Here is a 23,013-nt window from a genome sequence, read left to right as displayed (position 1 = left end):
TCCTCCCTTTTCTCCCTCCGGTCTGTCACCCTTTGTCTTCCCCCTCTCCTTACCTATGGGAGGCCTTTTAAAACCACTCCACTGGCTGTAACTGGCTGCAGGTGTTGAGTGACTTGCTTGAGGGAGCAATCTAGTTAATTAGCCCCAGGTGTTTTCCTGCTTTCATTTTATTGCAGCAGGCTCTAGGGCTGTGTCTAGACTACATCCCTTTTTCGTAAAAGGGATGCAAATTAGACATATTGCAATTGCAAATGAAGTGGGGATTTAAATCTCCCCCGCTTCATTAGCATAAAATGGCTGCCTCTTTTTTCCGGCTCAGAGCTTTGCCGGAAAAAAGCGCCAGTCTAGACGCGGATCTTTCGAAAAATAAAGCCTTTTCTGAAAGATCCCTTATCCCACTTAAAATGATCTCTTATCTTAAAATGAGGGATAAGGGATCTTTCGGAAAAGGCTTTATTTTCCGAAAGATCCGCATCTAGACTGGCGCTTTTTTCCTGCAAAGCTCCGAGCTGGAAAAAAGCGGCAGCCATTTTTATGCTAATGTAGCGGGGGAGATTTAAATCCCTGCTTCATTTGCAATTGCGATATGTCTGATTTGCATCCCTTTTACGAAAAAGGGATGCAGTCTAGACACAGCCTCGTAGTTTACTCTGGAAAGAGAAAACCACTTATCCAGTGCTCTGTTTACCTGCCTTCCACCAGTGTGTGGCAGACTGCTGGCTTAGGTTTGTCACATAATATGCACGCATGCACATACACCCAAACACATATCTGGGGCTCTTGGCACATGTGGCTTTTAGTAAGAATGGTTTATTGTTATTTCTTGTTCTTAACCATGCCTGGCTCATCAGGCTTCAGAAAGTGCCTGACATGCCGGGACTCTATGCCCGCCTCAGACGGGCTCTCTTCCTGCATCAGGTGCCTTGGGGAAGGCCACATTCCTCAAAAATGTCAGCACTGTTCAAAGCTGACAGTGAGAGCATGGCGCAACTGTGAAATGCACCTCAAAATGCTCTTATTTGATAAGGCACTCCACCCACAGACAGGGGCTGAAGAACAAGTGGCTGTATCTCGTCAGTCCTCCCCTGTGGCAATGAACTCTTGAAGAAGTCGCTCTCCATCGCGCTCCTTGCCAGCGGTGAGGGTGAGCTCCGAGGACAAGCCGGGCATCTCTTATAAAGTGGCAGCTTGAAAGCAGCACAAAGACAAGCCGGTCCGAAGTATATCGGCACCAAGCTCAATGGCGCATGTGGCGCCGAAGCCGACCGGGCACCTCAGCCAGCGCGGCCAGCCCCAGCACCTCCAGCATCCGATCCCACAATGGCACTGACTACAGTAGTGCTCATGGTGCCCAGGGCTTCGACACCGAGGCCAGCACCGTGAGAATCGACGGCACAGCACGGGAGCTCTGCACAGGCACCGACGGCCAACGCTGCCAGAACATGCACCATCATCAGTACAAACAACACAGTCGGCACCAACCTCCCGACCACATCTTCACACCACGTCATCACATGCGGCCCTGGAATCCCCGGCACCGCTAAGACACTCACCAACTCCATCATATTCCCGGAGGATCTCCACACTAAGTGCTTCTCCACCCACACCCCGATGCAGGTGTCCCCCTCCTCGACGAGTGGGCGACTGCCAGTAAGCCCAGGACTGATGGTTTTTTCCTCAAAGCCGCCGTCTACACCTCAACACTGCCAACGACCAAGACACAGTATCTTCCCCCCATCGAGATACTGTTATTACAGATACTATTGATCGCCATCTCCCTGCTGCTCACACCGCAGATCCAGGTCATTGAGATCCCCCTCGTATTCTTGGGATTCCAGATACAGGGATGACTACAGACACTCATATCACTCTTGATATGATGACCGCTGGCACCCACATCACGACCATCGAGACCGATGTTTCTGGTCGATCTGTTCGTCACCATCGCCAGCTCCATCACGGCTCACTCATGGCAGGAGTAGGTCCTCCATTCCGGCAGCATCCAGACCACCTACTCCAGCCGGCGATTTATCTCCTATGCAACAGCCCATCGTGGAACTACCGCAGGTCTCCGAAGTAGAGGCACCATAACAATTCTCTCCCACAGACGTGGCTTCCTTTTCTCTGGACGACGCCATCCTCACCGGAGATATGTCACCCTCCGATGACCTCAAGGAGTTCCAGGACCTTTTCCGTCGAGTAGCGGACACACAGAACGTGAAGCTCACAGAAGTCCAACAGAAACAACACCATCTGTTGCACAATCTACATCCTTCTTCCCATGCTTCCAAGGTCACATTGCCTCTGGATGAGGCTATATTTGAAATTGCCAACGCCATCTGGCAAACACTTGCCACAGCCCCACCCATGAATAAAATGGCAGATAAGAAATATTACGTCCTGACCACGGAGATGGAATACCTGTTCACCCATCCCCAACTGAACTCGTTGGTTGTGGATGCGGCGCAACAATGTGCAAAAGCTCTCCAATACAAGGCAACTACTGGGGACAAAGATAATAAATGCCTTGATCTGCTCGGGCGGAAAGTTTACTCTTCAGCCACCTCCATCCTTTGAATGGCCAACTACTCCACGTTGCTGGCCAGCCATAACTTCAATAATTACACAAAGTTAGTCCTGCTACTGGAACACCTGCCAGACACAAAACGCCAGCTGCTCAAGGCCATTATCCAGGAGGCTTACCGTTCAGCGCTGAACGTAGCCCTCGACATGGTGGATTTAGCAGCTAGAACGACGGCGACATCTATAGTTATGCGCAGGGCTTCGTGACTCCATATGTCAGCGGTCCCCAGGAAACTTCAATCTAAGGTTGAGGACTTACCTTTTGACATCCAAGGTTTGTTTGCGGAGAAAACAGATCAACTTCTCCATTCCGGTAAGGACTCACGTACCACCTTGAGAACTTTAGGCATGTATACACTGCCATACTGCCGCAAGAAGTATACACCATATCAGAAACAGAGACTGCCCACCTATGCACAGCCACGACAATATGAACAGCAAAGCTCTAAGCAGTGTCCCCTAAGATGATGTCCACAGGCTCCCAGGCCTACAACTCAACCACAACCCAAGCAGCAAGTTTGACTTTTGCAGTCTATGATGACTACCCCATTCTTATGATGGTGGGAGAAGAGCTAGCCAACTACATAAAACAAGACCAGAGGGTTGGAGTGGTCACTTGCAGCAGGCCTAAGCAAGCCTCCACACCTAAATCCATTCCTGAGCTTCCGACCAGGGATTAGTCTGTGCACCCAAGCACCCCAGGACCAGACACACAGATGGAGGTGACAGAGCCAGACCCCAGGCCAGCAACCTCAACTGCAGCAGTGGATCCAGTTCCTAAAATCCAGGTGGAACCAGAGCCAGAATTGGAATAATCAACCAAAGATGCCACAGAGCCTACATCAGCAACTGAACCTGCACAAGCCCACCTAAGCCTTCAGCACCACCCAGTACACCAGCAGACAGTGGTTCCTAACCAGCAGAGATACCCACTTCACTTGCTTCGCTTTCAGAGGAACCAAGCCCAGGTTCACAACCCAGCAAGGAACCGATGACTCCAACATCAAGAGAGCAGTTCCAGGCCGAACAGGAAGCAGACGAGAGCATCATGGTAGCTTGGATGGTGGCCAGAAGTGACCTGCCACCTCTCAGCTCTTCTAACAGCCAAATTTGCAGTCAAAAGAGGACTTTTATACTGAGAGACTCTTTCTGGGGAGCACAAGGAAGACTGGCAGTTGGTAGATCCAACTAAATACAGAAAAGACCTTTTCAGCTTATCCCATGATCACCCTAGTAGCCATACTGAAGTCAACAGAACCAAAGACTGGTTGGGAAGGTCATTCTACTGGAAGGGAATGGGCAAGCATGTGGCTAGCTATGTCTGAACTTGTGAGGTGTGCCACCAGGTGGGGAAGTCCCAAGAACAGGTCAAGGCACCTATCCAGCCTTTCCCCATATTAGAGGTCCCATTTCAGCATGTAGCTGTGGATATTATGGGTCCTTTCCCTAAAAAGACCTCCAGAGGGAAACAGTTCATACTGATTCATGTGGATTTTGCCACATGATGGCCTGAAGCAGTAGCTTTAGGGGACGCTACAGACATGAATGTGTGTCAGGCACTAACAGATCTTTACTAAGGTATGATGACCCTCAGAAATCCTTATGGACTTAGGAACTCATTTTCTGGCAGAGACCATGAAATGTCTCTGGGAAGCTCATGAGGTGAAACACCTACTTGCCACTTCCTCCCACTATGCTCAAACAGATGGCCTAGTGGAAAGATTTAATGTAACTTTGCAAGCCATGATACACACATTTGTAAATGAATGCTCCAATGACTGGGACCTGGTTCTGCAGCAGTTGCCGTTTGCCGATAGAGATGGTCCACATCCCAGTTTGGGATTCTCACCCTTTGAACTGATGTATGGCCATGAGGGTAAGGAGGATTAGATCTTATGGAATTAGAGTTCATACAGGATCTGTAGGGTGCAGCTCATGCCTATGGATAGCCCTTTTTCCCTTTAATTGCAGAACTAGTGTTTGTCTGCGGAGCGCCTGTGAAATGTCCACTGCAGAGTGTCTGTGAAATGTCCATTTAAGCGACTTCCACGTCAGCTTCCTATCCCTTTGACTGGATTGTTTGAGTAATTGAAAGAGAATGTCGTGACTCAGCAGTGGAGAGGGCCAGTCACGTAGGACAAAGTTGAAAAACAATACATGCAATTGTTTCACATTGGTTTTGAATTGGGACTGTCTCCTAAAAAAAGTACTGGGTCACAGTCTGCTGATAGAGGTGGATATCCTAAATTGCTTTTATCTGAGGATGCTAAACTCTGGGTAATATAGGGACTCTCTGCTCCATTGGGCAACTCCTCGCGATAATAGTTGGAACTATTTAGGCAAGCACTAGTCATCCCTGCAGCCCTAAAGTACTACAGTTCTGAGTCCAGTATCCTCCAAAATAGGATGGGTAAGATGGTCTACATGGTACCTGGTACTTAGGCCCCATGCTGATGAGGGAGACCCCTCAGAGGCCCTGAGTTTACTTCTTGACTAAAGGCTTACTTTGCTGTTTTCAAGGTAAAATGCATATTATACGGCCTGATTTGCTCTAGAATCAATTCTGGAGAGAAGGAAGGTTATGAAGTATCAAGCTCTTCTTTAAACATATACGCTTTGTCTCCATGGTGGAAACTGCTATATCCGCACTGTATAGCTATTCCAGAACACTTTTGGAAATCATGGAATCATAGAATACTAGGACTGAAAGGGACCTCGAGAGGTCATCGAGTCTAGTCCCATGCCCTCGTGGCAGGACCAAATACTGTCTAGACCATCCTTGATAGACATTTATCTAACCTACTCTTAACTATCTCAAGAGATGGGGATTCCACAACCTCCCTGGGCAATTTATTCCAGTGTTTGACTACCCTTTTAGATACCTGAAAACTGCTATCATGTCCCCTCTCAATTTTCTCTTTTCTAAACTAAACAAACCCAATTCTTTCAGCCTTCCTTCATAGGTCATGTTCTCTAGACCTTTAATCATTCTTGTTGCTCTTCTCTGGACCCTCTCCAATTTCTCCACATCTTTCTTGAAATGCAGTGCCCAGATCGGGACACAATACTCCAAATGATACCTAACCAGCGCAGAGTAGAGCGGAAGAATGACTTCTCGTGTCTTGCTCACAATACACCTGTTAATTCATCCCAGAATCATGTTTGCTTTTTTTGCCGCATCATCACACTGCTGACTCATATTCAGCTTGTGGTCCACTATAGCCCCTAGATCTCTTTCTGCCATATTCCTTCCCAGACCGTCGCTTCCCATTCTACATGCATTCCCCACTCCCAGACAGTAATTTTTTTTGGCAGGCTGGCCAACATCCCAGCTCAGTCCTGGATTGTACTGGGTTCAGGACCTATCCCCACTACAGCTCTGCATTTAAAGAGTATTAGGAGCCAGATGGGCAGGCAGCCCGGCTCAGTTCTGGCTTGCACTGGGTCTGGGAGCTCAGACTTCTCCCATCCCATTGAGAAGAGCCGCTGCTACCCCTCACCGCTGTCTTTGTATCAGAGGCAGCAGCGCAGGGTGGCAGATAGCCAGTCCATGAGGAGAGCTGATTTTTAAACTGGCTCCCCTCATGGAACAGCTCCCGCCTGGCACCCCACACTACTGCCTCTGATAACATGACACACATCATACCCAACCAGATTTTAAATAAAGGGGTGTAATTTTGTACATTTTTAAAAATTATTTAAACGAGATGATACAATTTAAACATGTATTATTACAGGACACTCTTTATTGTTCCCATTGGAACTGACTAGATCTCCTAATATGTATCATGTTTTTTCTGTATCCTTAATAAATGAAACCATGGACAAAGAGGTTTAAATCCTGAAAAACCACAAACCTTTCATAATCTCAATTTAATTTACAGTTCCCCATATATTAATCTTGGTTTCAACAAGAATGCCTAGTTTGGTGAAAGCATAGAACTGTTGTTTGGGGTGGTGGCTCTCCACAGGAGCTTTGATCCTGAATAGTCTAGGTTACAATATGTTCTTTATTACCTTTTCCACTTTAAAGCATAACTTAAAATCTTCTGACATATGCTTATCTTTGTATTTTTGGACACTCATTGGGTTTATAATTTAGTTGTTAAGCAAGTGACATACTAGATCCTAAGGAGTTATGGTTATTTCAAGGCAATGGAAAGAACACATACTGAGCAAAGAAAGTCCAATCAGTATGCAGAGCATAATTGTGGCAAAGTTCTGGCTGTGCCCGATGGGTCTCACGCTATTGATAATATTAGGCTCAGAGACTTGCTTTGGTCCTATACACCCTTTTCTCTTTACAGGAGGCAGGGGCCACAGCTTAGTGAGTGATACTCATCACAGGCTAGTCCACGGTTTTGGGGTGAAAACCCTCTGATAGTCCTGGTCTCTCTTCTTGGGACAGGCTCTGTCTTGGCGTGGGGAAAGGTTTGGGGGGGGGGAAAGGGCTCATCCACTACTCTGGGTTCTGGCCCAAGGCCCCTACAGTAGCAGCAGCAGTCAAGGTTGTTTTTCCTTCTGACTTGGCAGCTTTTTCCCTGGGCCACTTCCTTAAACAGCCCCTCCAGAATATCTCCCTCTGGTTCACACACAGCATCCTCTTGTTCCTCCCTTTTCTCCCTCCGGTCTGTCACCCTTTGTCTTCCCCCTCTCCTTACCTATGGGAGGCCTTTTAAAACCACTCCACTGGCTGTAACTGGCTGCAGGTGTTGAGTGACTTGCTTGAGGGAGCAATCTAGTTAATTAGCCCCAGGTGTTTTCCTGCTTTCATTTTATTGCAGCAGGCTCTAGGGCTGTGTCTAGACTACATCCCTTTTTCGTAAAAGGGATGCAAATTAGACATATTGCAATTGCAAATGAAGTGGGGATTTAAATCTCCCCCGCTTCATTAGCATAAAATGGCTGCCTCTTTTTTCCGGCTCAGAGCTTTGCCGGAAAAAAGCGCCAGTCTAGACGCGGATCTTTCGAAAAATAAAGCCTTTTCTGAAAGATCCCTTATCCCACTTAAAATGATCTCTTATCTTAAAATGAGGGATAAGGGATCTTTCGGAAAAGGCTTTATTTTCCGAAAGATCCGCATCTAGACTGGCGCTTTTTTCCTGCAAAGCTCCGAGCTGGAAAAAAGCGGCAGCCATTTTTATGCTAATGTAGCGGGGGAGATTTAAATCCCTGCTTCATTTGCAATTGCGATATGTCTGATTTGCATCCCTTTTACGAAAAAGGGATGCAGTCTAGACACAGCCTCGTAGTTTACTCTGGAAAGAGAAAACCACTTATCCAGTGCTCTGTTTACCTGCCTTCCACCAGTGTGTGGCAGACTGCTGGCTTAGGTTTGTCACATAATATGCACGCATGCACATACACCCAAACACATATCTGGGGCTCTTGGCACATGTGGCTTTTAGTAAGAATGGTTTATTGTTATTTCTTGTTCTTAACCATGCCTGGCTCATCAGGCTTCAGAAAGTGCCTGACATGCCGGGACTCTATGCCCGCCTCAGACGGGCTCTCTTCCTGCATCAGGTGCCTTGGGGAAGGCCACATTCCTCAAAAATGTCAGCACTGTTCAAAGCTGACAGTGAGAGCATGGCGCAACTGTGAAATGCACCTCAAAATGCTCTTATTTGATAAGGCACTCCACCCACAGACAGGGGCTGAAGAACAAGTGGCTGTATCTCGTCAGTCCTCCCCTGTGGCAATGAACTCTTGAAGAAGTCGCTCTCCATCGCGCTCCTTGCCAGCGGTGAGGGTGAGCTCCGAGGACAAGCCGGGCATCTCTTATAAAGTGGCAGCTTGAAAGCAGCACAAAGACAAGCCGGTCCGAAGTATATCGGCACCAAGCTCAATGGCGCATGTGGCGCCGAAGCCGACCGGGCACCTCAGCCAGCGCGGCCAGCCCCAGCACCTCCAGCATCCGATCCCACAATGGCACTGACTACAGTAGTGCTCATGGTGCCCAGGGCTTCGACACCGAGGCCAGCACCGTGAGAATCGACGGCACAGCACGGGAGCTCTGCACAGGCACCGACGGCCAACGCTGCCAGAACATGCACCATCATCAGTACAAACAACACAGTCGGCACCAACCTCCCGACCACATCTTCACACCACGTCATCACATGCGGCCCTGGAATCCCCGGCACCGCTAAGACACTCACCAACTCCATCATATTCCCGGAGGATCTCCACACTAAGTGCTTCTCCACCCACACCCCGATGCAGGTGTCCCCCTCCTCGACGAGTGGGCGACTGCCAGTAAGCCCAGGACTGATGGTTTTTTCCTCAAAGCCGCCGTCTACACCTCAACACTGCCAACGACCAAGACACAGTATCTTCCCCCCATCGAGATACTGTTATTACAGATACTATTGATCGCCATCTCCCTGCTGCTCACACCGCAGATCCAGGTCATTGAGATCCCCCTCGTATTCTTGGGATTCCAGATACAGGGATGACTACAGACACTCATATCACTCTTGATATGATGACCGCTGGCACCCACATCACGACCATCGAGACCGATGTTTCTGGTCGATCTGTTCGTCACCATCGCCAGCTCCATCACGGCTCACTCATGGCAGGAGTAGGTCCTCCATTCCGGCAGCATCCAGACCACCTACTCCAGCCGGCGATTTATCTCCTATGCAACAGCCCATCGTGGAACTACCGCAGGTCTCCGAAGTAGAGGCACCATAACAATTCTCTCCCACAGACGTGGCTTCCTTTTCTCTGGACGACGCCATCCTCACCGGAGATATGTCACCCTCCGATGACCTCAAGGAGTTCCAGGACCTTTTCCGTCGAGTAGCGGACACACAGAACGTGAAGCTCACAGAAGTCCAACAGAAACAACACCATCTGTTGCACAATCTACATCCTTCTTCCCATGCTTCCAAGGTCACATTGCCTCTGGATGAGGCTATATTTGAAATTGCCAACGCCATCTGGCAAACACTTGCCACAGCCCCACCCATGAATAAAATGGCAGATAAGAAATATTACGTCCTGACCACGGAGATGGAATACCTGTTCACCCATCCCCAACTGAACTCGTTGGTTGTGGATGCGGCGCAACAATGTGCAAAAGCTCTCCAATACAAGGCAACTACTGGGGACAAAGATAATAAATGCCTTGATCTGCTCGGGCGGAAAGTTTACTCTTCAGCCACCTCCATCCTTTGAATGGCCAACTACTCCACGTTGCTGGCCAGCCATAACTTCAATAATTACACAAAGTTAGTCCTGCTACTGGAACACCTGCCAGACACAAAACGCCAGCTGCTCAAGGCCATTATCCAGAAGGCTTACCGTTCAGCGCTGAACGTAGCCCTCGACATGGTGGATTTAGCAGCTAGAACGACGGCGACATCTATAGTTATGCGCAGGGCTTCGTGACTCCATATGTCAGCGGTCCCCAGGAAACTTCAATCTAAGGTTGAGGACTTACCTTTTGACATCCAAGGTTTGTTTGCGGAGAAAACAGATCAACTTCTCCATTCCGGTAAGGACTCACGTACCACCTTGAGAACTTTAGGCATGTATACACTGCCATACTGCCGCAAGAAGTATACACCATATCAGAAACAGAGACTGCCCACCTATGCACAGCCACGACAATATGAACAGCAAAGCTCTAAGCAGTGTCCCCTAAGATGATGTCCACAGGCTCCCAGGCCTACAACTCAACCACAACCCAAGCAGCAAGTTTGACTTTTGCAGTCTATGATGACTACCCCATTCTTATGATGGTGGGAGAAGAGCTAGCCAACTACATAAAACAAGACCAGAGGGTTGGAGTGGTCACTTGCAGCAGGCCTAAGCAAGCCTCCACACCTAAATCCATTCCTGAGCTTCCGACCAGGGATTAGTCTGTGCACCCAAGCACCCCAGGACCAGACACACAGATGGAGGTGACAGAGCCAGACCCCAGGCCAGCAACCTCAACTGCAGCAGTGGATCCAGTTCCTAAAATCCAGGTGGAACCAGAGCCAGAATTGGAATAATCAACCAAAGATGCCACAGAGCCTACATCAGCAACTGAACCTGCACAAGCCCACCTAAGCCTTCAGCACCACCCAGTACACCAGCAGAAAGTGGTTCCTAACCAGCAGAGATACCCACTTCACTTGCTTCGCTTTCAGAGGAACCAAGCCCAGGTTCACAACCCAGCAAGGAACCGATGACTCCAACATCAAGAGAGCAGTTCCAGGCCGAACAGGAAGCAGACGAGAGCATCATGGTAGCTTGGATGGTGGCCAGAAGTGACCTGCCACCTCTCAGCTCTTCTAACAGCCAAATTTGCAGTCAAAAGAGGACTTTTATACTGAGAGACTCTTTCTGGGGAGCACAAGGAAGACTGGCAGTTGGTAGATCCAACTAAATACAGAAAAGACCTTTTCAGCTTATCCCATGATCACCCTAGTAGCCATACTGAAGTCAACAGAACCAAAGACTGGTTGGGAAGGTCATTCTACTGGAAGGGAATGGGCAAGCATGTGGCTAGCTATGTCTGAACTTGTGAGGTGTGCCACCAGGTGGGGAAGTCCCAAGAACAGGTCAAGGCACCTATCCAGCCTTTCCCCATATTAGAGGTCCCATTTCAGCATGTAGCTGTGGATATTATGGGTCCTTTCCCTAAAAAGACCTCCAGAGGGAAACAGTTCATACTGATTCATGTGGATTTTGCCACATGATGGCCTGAAGCAGTAGCTTTAGGGGACGCTACAGACATGAATGTGTGTCAGGCACTAACAGATCTTTACTAAGGTATGATGACCCTCAGAAATCCTTATGGACTTAGGAACTCATTTTCTGGCAGAGACCATGAAATGTCTCTGGGAAGCTCATGAGGTGAAACACCTACTTGCCACTTCCTCCCACTATGCTCAAACAGATGGCCTAGTGGAAAGATTTAATGTAACTTTGCAAGCCATGATACACACATTTGTAAATGAATGCTCCAATGACTGGGACCTGGTTCTGCAGCAGTTGCCGTTTGCCGATAGAGATGGTCCACATCCCAGTTTGGGATTCTCACCCTTTGAACTGATGTATGGCCATGAGGGTAAGGAGGATTAGATCTTATGGAATTAGAGTTCATACAGGATCTGTAGGGTGCAGCTCATGCCTATGGATAGCCCTTTTTCCCTTTAATTGCAGAACTAGTGTTTGTCTGCGGAGCGCCTGTGAAATGTCCACTGCAGAGTGTCTGTGAAATGTCCATTTAAGCGACTTCCACGTCAGCTTCCTATCCCTTTGACTGGATTGTTTGAGTAATTGAAAGAGAATGTCGTGACTCAGCAGTGGGGAGGGCCAGTCACGTAGGACAAAGTTGAAAAACAATACATGCAATTGTTTCACATTGGTTTTGAATTGGGACTGTCTCCTAAAAAAAGTACTGGGTCACAGTCTGCTGATAGAGGTGGATATCCTAAATTGCTTTTATCTGAGGATGCTAAACTCTGGGTAATATAGGGACTCTCTGCTCCATTGGGCAACTCCTCGCGATAATAGTTGGAACTATTTAGGCAAGCACTAGTCATCCCTGCAGCCCTAAAGTACTACAGTTCTGAGTCCAGTATCCTCCAAAATAGGATGGGTAAGATGGTCTACATGGTACCTGGTACTTAGGCCCCATGCTGATGAGGGAGACCCCTCAGAGGCCCTGAGTTTACTTCTTGACTAAAGGCTTACTTTGCTGTTTTCAAGGTAAAATGCATATTATACGGCCTGATTTGCTCTAGAATCAATTCTGGAGAGAAGGAAGGTTATGAAGTATCAAGCTCTTCTTTAAACATATACGCTTTGTCTCCATGGTGGAAACTGCTATATCCGCACTGTATAGCTATTCCAGAACACTTTTGGAAATCATGGAATCATAGAATACTAGGACTGAAAGGGACCTCGAGAGGTCATCGAGTCTAGTCCCATGCCCTCGTGGCAGGACCAAATACTGTCTAGACCATCCTTGATAGACATTTATCTAACCTACTCTTAACTATCTCAAGAGATGGGGATTCCACAACCTCCCTGGGCAATTTATTCCAGTGTTTGACTACCCTTTTAGATACCTGAAAACTGCTATCATGTCCCCTCTCAATTTTCTCTTTTCTAAACTAAACAAACCCAATTCTTTCAGCCTTCCTTCATAGGTCATGTTCTCTAGACCTTTAATCATTCTTGTTGCTCTTCTCTGGACCCTCTCCAATTTCTCCACATCTTTCTTGAAATGCAGTGCCCAGATCGGGACACAATACTCCAAATGATACCTAACCAGCGCAGAGTAGAGCGGAAGAATGACTTCTCGTGTCTTGCTCACAATACACCTGTTAATTCATCCCAGAATCATGTTTGCTTTTTTTGCCGCATCATCACACTGCTGACTCATATTCAGCTTGTGGTCCACTATAGCCCCTAGATCTCTTTCTGCCATATTCCTTCCCAGACCGTCGCTTCCCATTCTACATGCATTCCCCACTCCCAGACAGTAATTTTTTTTGGCAGGCTGGCCAACATCCCAGCTCAGTCCTGGATTGTACTGGGTTCAGGACCTATCCCCACTACAGCTCTGCATTTAAAGAGTATTAGGAGCCAGATGGGCAGGCAGCCCGGCTCAGTTCTGGCTTGCACTGGGTCTGGGAGCTCAGACTTCTCCCATCCCATTGAGAAGAGCCGCTGCTACCCCTCACCGCTGTCTTTGTATCAGAGGCAGCAGCGCAGGGTGGCAGATAGCCAGTCCATGAGGAGAGCTGATTTTTAAACTGGCTCCCCTCATGGAACAGCTCCCGCCTGGCACCCCACACTACTGCCTCTGATAACATGACACACATCATACCCAACCAGATTTTAAATAAAGGGGTGTAATTTTGTACATTTTTAAAAATTATTTAAACGAGATGATACAATTTAAACATGTATTATTACAGGACACTCTTTATTGTTCCCATTGGAACTGACTAGATCTCCTAATATGTATCATGTTTTTTCTGTATCCTTAATAAATGAAACCATGGACAAAGAGGTTTAAATCCTGAAAAACCACAAACCTTTCATAATCTCAATTTAATTTACAGTTCCCCATATATTAATCTTGGTTTCAACAAGAATGCCTAGTTTGGTGAAAGCATAGAACTGTTGTTTGGGGTGGTGGCTCTCCACAGGAGCTTTGATCCTGAATAGTCTAGGTTACAATATGTTCTTTATTACCTTTTCCACTTTAAAGCATAACTTAAAATCTTCTGACATATGCTTATCTTTGTATTTTTGGACACTCATTGGGTTTATAATTTAGTTGTTAAGCAAGTGACATACTAGATCCTAAGGAGTTATGGTTATTTCAAGGCAATGGAAAGAACACATACTGAGCAAAGAAAGTCCAATCAGTATGCAGAGCATAATTGTGGCAAAGTTCTGGCTGTGCCCGATGGGTCTCACGCTATTGATAATATTAGGCTCAGAGACTTGCTTTGGTCCTATACACCCTTTTCTCTTTACAGGAGGCAGGGGCCACAGCTTAGTGAGTGATACTCATCACAGGCTAGTCCACGGTTTTGGGGTGAAAACCCTCTGATAGTCCTGGTCTCTCTTCTTGGGACAGGCTCTGTCTTGGCGTGGGGAAAGGTTTGGGGGGGGGAAAGGGCTCATCCACTACTCTGGGTTCTGGCCCAAGGCCCCTACAGTAGCAGCAGCAGTCAAGGTTGTTTTTCCTTCTGACTTGGCAGCTTTTTCCCTGGGCCACTTCCTTAAACAGCCCCTCCAGAATATCTCCCTCTGGTTCACACACAGCATCCTCTTGTTCCTCCCTTTTCTCCCTCCGGTCTGTCACCCTTTGTCTTCCCCCTCTCCTTACCTATGGGAGGCCTTTTAAAACCACTCCACTGGCTGTAACTGGCTGCAGGTGTTGAGTGACTTGCTTGAGGGAGCAATCTAGTTAATTAGCCCCAGGTGTTTTCCTGCTTTCATTTTATTGCAGCAGGCTCTAGGGCTGTGTCTAGACTACATCCCTTTTTCGTAAAAGGGATGCAAATTAGACATATTGCAATTGCAAATGAAGTGGGGATTTAAATCTCCCCCGCTTCATTAGCATAAAATGGCTGCCTCTTTTTTCCGGCTCAGAGCTTTGCCGGAAAAAAGCGCCAGTCTAGACGCGGATCTTTCGAAAAATAAAGCCTTTTCTGAAAGATCCCTTATCCCACTTAAAATGATCTCTTATCTTAAAATGAGGGATAAGGGATCTTTCGGAAAAGGCTTTATTTTCCGAAAGATCCGCATCTAGACTGGCGCTTTTTTCCTGCAAAGCTCCGAGCTGGAAAAAAGCGGCAGCCATTTTTATGCTAATGTAGCGGGGGAGATTTAAATCCCTGCTTCATTTGCAATTGCGATATGTCTGATTTGCATCCCTTTTACGAAAAAGGGATGCAGTCTAGACACAGCCTCGTAGTTTACTCTGGAAAGAGAAAACCACTTATCCAGTGCTCTGTTTACCTGCCTTCCACCAGTGTGTGGCAGACTGCTGGCTTAGGTTTGTCACATAATATGCACGCATGCACATACACCCAAACACATATCTGGGGCTCTTGGCACATGTGGCTTTTAGTAAGAATGGTTTATTGTTATTTCTTGTTCTTAACCATGCCTGGCTCATCAGGCTTCAGAAAGTGCCTGACATGCCGGGACTCTGTGCCCGCCTCAGACGGGCTCTCTTCCTGCATCAGGTGCCTTGGGGAAGGCCACATTCCTCAAAAATGTCAGCACTGTTCAAAGCTGACAGTGAGAGCATGGCGCAACTGTGAAATGCACCTCAAAATGCTCTTATTTGATAAGGCACTCCACCCACAGACAGGGGCTGAAGAACAAGTGGCTGTATCTCGTCAGTCCTCCCCTGTGGCAATGAACTCTTGAAGAAGTCGCTCTCCATCGCGCTCCTTGCCAGCGGTGAGGGTGAGCTCCGAGGACAAGCCGGGCATCTCTTATAAAGTGGCAGCTTGAAAGCAGCACAAAGACAAGCCGGTCCGAAGTATATCGGCACCAAGCTCAATGGCGCATGTGGCGCCGAAGCCGACCGGGCACCTCAGCCAGCGCGGCCAGCCCCAGCACCTCCAGCATCCGATCCCACAATGGCACTGACTACAGTAGTGCTCATGGTGCCCAGGGCTTCGACACCGAGGCCAGCACCGTGAGAATCGACGGCACAGCACGGGAGCTCTGCACAGGCACCGACGGCCAACGCTGCCAGAACATGCACCATCATCAGTACAAACAACACAGTCGGCACCAACCTCCCGACCACATCTTCACACCACGTCATCACATGCGGCCCTGGAATCCCCGGCACCGCTAAGACACTCACCAACTCCATCATATTCCCGGAGGATCTCCACACTAAGTGCTTCTCCACCCACACCCCGATGCAGGTGTCCCCCTCCTCGACGAGTGGGCGACTGCCAGTAAGCCCAGGACTGATGGTTTTTTCCTCAAAGCCGCCGTCTACACCTCAACACTGCCAACGACCAAGACACAGTATCTTCCCCCCATCGAGATACTGTTATTACAGATACTATTGATCGCCATCTCCCTGCTGCTCACACCGCAGATCCAGGTCATTGAGATCCCCCTCGTATTCTTGGGATTCCAGATACAGGGATGACTACAGACACTCATATCACTCTTGATATGATGACCGCTGGCACCCACATCACGACCATCGAGACCGATGTTTCTGGTCGATCTGTTCGTCACCATCGCCAGCTCCATCACGGCTCACTCATGGCAGGAGTAGGTCCTCCATTCCGGCAGCATCCAGACCACCTACTCCAGCCGGCGATTTATCTCCTATGCAACAGCCCATCGTGGAACTACCGCAGGTCTCCGAAGTAGAGGCACCATAACAATTCTCTCCCACAGACGTGGCTTCCTTTTCTCTGGACGACGCCATCCTCACCGGAGATATGTCACCCTCCGATGACCTCAAGGAGTTCCAGGACCTTTTCCGTCGAGTAGCGGACACACAGAACGTGAAGCTCACAGAAGTCCAACAGAAACAACACCATCTGTTGCACAATCTACATCCTTCTTCCCATGCTTCCAAGGTCACATTGCCTCTGGATGAGGCTATATTTGAAATTGCCAACGCCATCTGGCAAACACTTGCCACAGCCCCACCCATGAATAAAATGGCAGATAAGAAATATTACGTCCTGACCACGGAGATGGAATACCTGTTCACCCATCCCCAACTGAACTCGTTGGTTGTGGATGCGGCGCAACAATGTGCAAAAGCTCTCCAATACAAGGCAACTACTGGGGACAAAGATAATAAATGCCTTGATCTGCTCGGGCGGAAAGTTTACTCTTCAGCCACCTCCATCCTTTGAATGGCCAACTACTCCACGTTGCTGGCCAGCCATAACTTCAATAATTACACAAAGTTAGTCCTGCTACTGGAACACCTGCCAGACACAAAACGCCAGCTGCTCAAGGCCATTATCCAGGAGGCTTACCGTTCAGCGCTGAACGTAGCCCTCGACATGGTGGATTTAGCAGCTAGAACGACGGCGACATCTATAGTTATGCGCAGGGCTTCGTGACTCCATATGTCAGCGGTCCCCAGGAAACTTCAATCTAAGGTTGAGGACTTACCTTTTGACATCCAAGGTTTGTTTGCGGAGAAAACAGATCAACTTCTCCATTCCGGTAAGGACTCACGTACCACCTTGAGAACTTTAGGCATGTATACACTGCCATACTGCCGCAAGAAGTATACACCATATCAGAAACAGAGACTGCCCACCTATGCACAGCCACGACAATATGAACAGCAAAGCTCTAAGCAGTGTCCCCTAAGATGATGTCCACAGGCTCCCAGGCCTACAACTCAACCACAACCCAAGCAGCAAGTTTGACTTTTGCAGTCTATGATGACTACCCCATTCTTATGATGGTGGGAGAAGAGCTAGCCAACTACATAAAACAAGACCAGAGGGTTGGAGTGGTCACTTGCAGCAGGCCTAAGCAAGCCTCCACACCTAAATCCATTCCTGAGCTTCCGACCAGGGATTAGTCTGTGCACCCAAGCACCCCAGGACCAGACACACAGATGGAGGTGACAGAGCCAGACCCCAGGCCAGCAACCTCAACTGCAGCAGTGGATCCAGTTCCTAAAATCCAGGTGGAACCAGAGCCAGAATTGGAATAATCAACCAAAGATGCCACAGAGCCTACATCAGCAACTGAACCTGCACAAGCCCACCTAAGCCTTCAGCACCACCCAGTACACCAGCAGAAAGTGGTTCCTAACCAGCAGAGATACCCACTTCACTTGCTTCGCTTTCAGAGGAACCAAGCCCAGGTTCACAACCCAGCAAGGAACCGATGACTCCAACATCAAGAGAGCAGTTCCAGGCCGAACAGGAAGCAGACGAGAGCATCATGGTAGCTTGGATGGTGGCCAGAAGTGACCTGCCACCTCTCAGCTCTTCTAACAGCCAAATTTGCAGTCAAAAGAGGACTTTTATACTGAGAGACTCTTTCTGGGGAGCACAAGGAAGACTGGCAGTTGGTAGATCCAACTAAATACAGAAAAGACCTTTTCAGCTTATCCCATGATCACCCTAGTAGCCATACTGAAGTCAACAGAACCAAAGACTGGTTGGGAAGGTCATTCTACTGGAAGGGAATGGGCAAGCATGTGGCTAGCTATGTCTGAACTTGTGAGGTGTGCCACCAGGTGGGGAAGTCCCAAGAACAGGTCAAGGCACCTATCCAGCCTTTCCCCATATTAGAGGTCCCATTTCAGCATGTAGCTGTGGATATTATGGGTCCTTTCCCTAAAAAGACCTCCAGAGGGAAACAGTTCATACTGATTCATGTGGATTTTGCCACATGATGGCCTGAAGCAGTAGCTTTAGGGGACGCTACAGACATGAATGTGTGTCAGGCACTAACAGATCTTTACTAAGGTATGATGACCCTCAGAAATCCTTATGGACTTAGGAACTCATTTTCTGGCAGAGACCATGAAATGTCTCTGGGAAGCTCATGAGGTGAAACACCTACTTGCCACTTCCTCCCACTATGCTCAAACAGATGGCCTAGTGGAAAGATTTAATGTAACTTTGCAAGCCATGATACACACATTTGTAAATGAATGCTCCAATGACTGGGACCTGGTTCTGCAGCAGTTGCCGTTTGCCGATAGAGATGGTCCACATCCCAGTTTGGGATTCTCACCCTTTGAACTGATGTATGGCCATGAGGGTAAGGAGGATTAGATCTTATGGAATTAGAGTTCATACAGGATCTGTAGGGTGCAGCTCATGCCTATGGATAGCCCTTTTTCCCTTTAATTGCAGAACTAGTGTTTGTCTGCGGAGCGCCTGTGAAATGTCCACTGCAGAGTGTCTGTGAAATGTCCATTTAAGCGACTTCCACGTCAGCTTCCTATCCCTTTGACTGGATTGTTTGAGTAATTGAAAGAGAATGTCGTGACTCAGCAGTGGAGAGGGCCAGTCACGTAGGACAAAGTTGAAAAACAATACATGCAATTGTTTCACATTGGTTTTGAATTGGGACTGTCTCCTAAAAAAAGTACTGGGTCACAGTCTGCTGATAGAGGTGGATATCCTAAATTGCTTTTATCTGAGGATGCTAAACTCTGGGTAATATAGGGACTCTCTGCTCCATTGGGCAACTCCTCGCGATAATAGTTGGAACTATTTAGGCAAGCACTAGTCATCCCTGCAGCCCTAAAGTACTACAGTTCTGAGTCCAGTATCCTCCAAAATAGGATGGGTAAGATGGTCTACATGGTACCTGGTACTTAGGCCCCATGCTGATGAGGGAGACCCCTCAGAGGCCCTGAGTTTACTTCTTGACTAAAGGCTTACTTTGCTGTTTTCAAGGTAAAATGCATATTATACGGCCTGATTTGCTCTAGAATCAATTCTGGAGAGAAGGAAGGTTATGAAGTATCAAGCTCTTCTTTAAACATATACGCTTTGTCTCCATGGTGGAAACTGCTATATCCGCACTGTATAGCTATTCCAGAACACTTTTGGAAATCATGGAATCATAGAATACTAGGACTGAAAGGGACCTCGAGAGGTCATCGAGTCTAGTCCCATGCCCTCGTGGCAGGACCAAATACTGTCTAGACCATCCTTGATAGACATTTATCTAACCTACTCTTAACTATCTCAAGAGATGGGGATTCCACAACCTCCCTGGGCAATTTATTCCAGTGTTTGACTACCCTTTTAGATACCTGAAAACTGCTATCATGTCCCCTCTCAATTTTCTCTTTTCTAAACTAAACAAACCCAATTCTTTCAGCCTTCCTTCATAGGTCATGTTCTCTAGACCTTTAATCATTCTTGTTGCTCTTCTCTGGACCCTCTCCAATTTCTCCACATCTTTCTTGAAATGCAGTGCCCAGATCGGGACACAATACTCCAAATGATACCTAACCAGCGCAGAGTAGAGCGGAAGAATGACTTCTCGTGTCTTGCTCACAATACACCTGTTAATTCATCCCAGAATCATGTTTGCTTTTTTTGCCGCATCATCACACTGCTGACTCATATTCAGCTTGTGGTCCACTATAGCCCCTAGATCTCTTTCTGCCATATTCCTTCCCAGACCGTCGCTTCCCATTCTGTATGTGTGAAACTGATTGTTCCTTCCTAAGTGGAGCACTTTGCATTTGTCTTTATTAAACTTCATCATGTTTACCTCAGACCATTTCTCCAATTTGTCCAGATCATTTTGAATTATGACCCTATCTTCCATAGCAGTTGCAACCCTTCCCAGCTTGGTATCATCTTCAAACTTAATATGCATACATTCTATGCCAATATTTAAATCGTTGATGAAGATATTGAACAGAGCCGGTCCCAAAACAGACCCCTGCGGAACCCCACTTGTTATACCTTTCCAGCAGGATTGTGAACCATTAATAACTACTCTATGAATACGGTTATCCAGCCAGTTATGCACCCACCTTATAGTAGCCCCATCTAAGTTGTATTTGCCTAGTTTATTGATAAGAATATCATGTGAGACCATATAAAACGCCTTACTAAAGTCTAGGTATACCATATCCACTGCTTCTCCCTTATCTACAAGACTAGTTATCCTACCAAAGAAAACTATCAGATTGATTTGACATGATTTGTTCTTTACAAATCCATGCTGGCTGTTCCCTATTACCTTGCCACCTTCCAAGGCTGTGTCTAGACTGGCATGATTTTCCGCAAATGCTTTTAACGGAAAAGTTTTCCCGTTAAAAGCGTTTGCGGAAAAGAGCGTCTAGATTGGCACGGATGCTTTTCCGCAAAAGCACTTTTTGCGGAAAAGCGTCCGTGCCAATCTAGACTCGGTTTTGCGCAAGAAAGCCCCGATCGCCATTTTCGCCATCGGGGCTTTTTTGCGCAAAACAGTTTTTACCTGTCTACACTGGCCCTCTTGCACAAAAGCATTTGCACAAGAGGGCTTATCCCTGAGCGGGAGCATCATAGTATTTGCGCAAGAACACTGACAATCCTACATTAGATCGTCAGTGTTCTTGCACAAATTCAAGTGGCCAGTGTAGATAGCTGGCAAGTTTTTCCCGCAAAAGTGGCCGCTTTTGAGGAAAAACTTGCCAGTCTAGACGCATCCCAAGTGTTTACAGATGATTTCCTTAATTACTTCCCCATTATCTTCCCTGGCACAGAAGTTAAACTAACTGGTCTGTAGTTTCCTAGGTTGTTCTTAGTTCCCTTTTTATAAATGGGCACTATATTTGCCTTTTTCCAGTCTTCTGGAATCTCTCCTGTGTCCCATGATTTTCCAAAGATGATAGCTAGAGGCTCAGATACCTCCTCTATCAGCTCCTTGAGTATTCTAGGCCACATTACATCAGGCCTTAGTGACTTGCAGGCATCTAACTTTTCTAGGTGATTTTTAATTTCTTCTTTTTTATTTTATCTTCTAAACCTACCCCCTTCCCGCTAGCATTCACCATGGTAGGCATTTCTTCAGACTTCTCGGTGAAGACTGAAACGAAGTCATTAAGCGTCTCTGCCATTTCCAAGTTTCCTGTTACTGTTTCTCCCTCCTCACTGACCAGTGGGCCTACCCTGTCCTTGGTCTTCCTCTTTCTTCTAATGTATTTATAAAAAGTCTTCTTGTTTCCCTTTATTTCCGTAGCTAGTTTGAGCTCATGTTGTGCCTTTGCCTTTCTAATCTTGCCCCTGCATTCCTGTGTTGTTTGCCTATATTTATCCTTTGTAATTTGTCCTACTTTCCATTTTTTTATATGACTTCTTTTTTTTTTTAGATCATGCAAGATGTTGTGGTTAAGCAAAGGCTGTCTTTTGCCATATTTTCTATCTTTCCGATGCAGCGGAATAGCTTCCTTTTGGGCCCTTAAAAATGTCCCTTTGAAAAACTGCCAACTCTCCTCAGTTGTTTTTCTCCTCAGTTTTGATTCCCATGGGACCTTACCTATCAGCTCTCTGATCTTACCAAAATCCGCCTTCCTGAAATCCATTGTCTCTATTTTGCTTTCTCCCTTCTACCCTTCCTTAGAATTGTGAACTCTATGATTTCATGGTCACTTTCACCCAAGCTGCCTTCCACTTTCAAATTCTCAACCAGTTCCTCTCTATTTGTTAGGATCAAATCTAGAACAGCTTCCCCCAGTAGCTTTTTCAACCTTCTGAAATAAAAAGTTGTCTCCAATGCAGTCCAAGAACTTATTGGATAGTCTGTGCCCCATTGCGTTATTTTCCCAACATATATCTGGATAGTTGAGGTCCCCCATCACCACCAAATCTTGGGATTTGGATGATATTGTTAGTTGTTAAAAAAAAAAAAAAGTCTCATCCACTTCTTCCACTTGGGTAGGTGGCCTGTAGTAGACTCCTAGCATGACATTACTCTTGTTTTTAACCTCTTTTAGCCTAACCCAGAGACTCTCGAAATGGAGTAGTGTCTACAGAGGGGAGTTATTCCCAAATAGCTATGCTTGTCAATGTCTACACATAGATAGTGACGGATGGCAGAACAAGGAGCAATGGTCTCAAGTTACAGTGGGGAAGGTGTAGGCTGGATATTAGGAAAAACTATTTCACTAGGAGGGTGATGAAGTACTGAAATGGGTTATGTAGGGAAGTGGTAGGATCTCCATCCCTAGAGGTTTTTAAGTCTCAGCTTGACAAAGCCCTGGCTGGGTTGATTTAGTTAGGGTTGCTCCTGCTTTGAATAGGGGGCTGGACTTCATGACCTCCTGAGGTCTCGTCCAGCCCTGTGATTCTATGATTCTATAAGTCCATATATATTCAGCAGTGATCTTTGACAAAAGATGGTATGAGAGATAAGTGGAGTTTTGGTTTTTGTCTGGTATATTTGAAAGTCCTTTTTAAAGATAAAACCAATTAATGTTTTTCT

The 23,013-nt window shown here is 47.0% G+C and overlaps 1 protein-coding gene across 7 annotated transcripts in view; it reads left to right on the top strand.

The window, feature by feature from the left end:
- Window positions 1-23,013, top strand: part of GLT1D1 (glycosyltransferase 1 domain containing 1) — a 170,684-nt gene that overhangs the window by 51,904 nt on the left and 95,767 nt on the right. The window lies entirely within an intron of this gene.

Source organism: Pelodiscus sinensis, chromosome 15 (genome assembly GCF_049634645.1).
Source record: "Pelodiscus sinensis isolate JC-2024 chromosome 15, ASM4963464v1, whole genome shotgun sequence".
Lineage (NCBI taxonomy): Eukaryota > Metazoa > Chordata > Testudines > Trionychidae > Pelodiscus > Pelodiscus sinensis.
The sequence above is the reverse complement of the archived record's forward strand: the minus strand, read 5'-3'. Positions and strand labels throughout refer to the sequence as shown.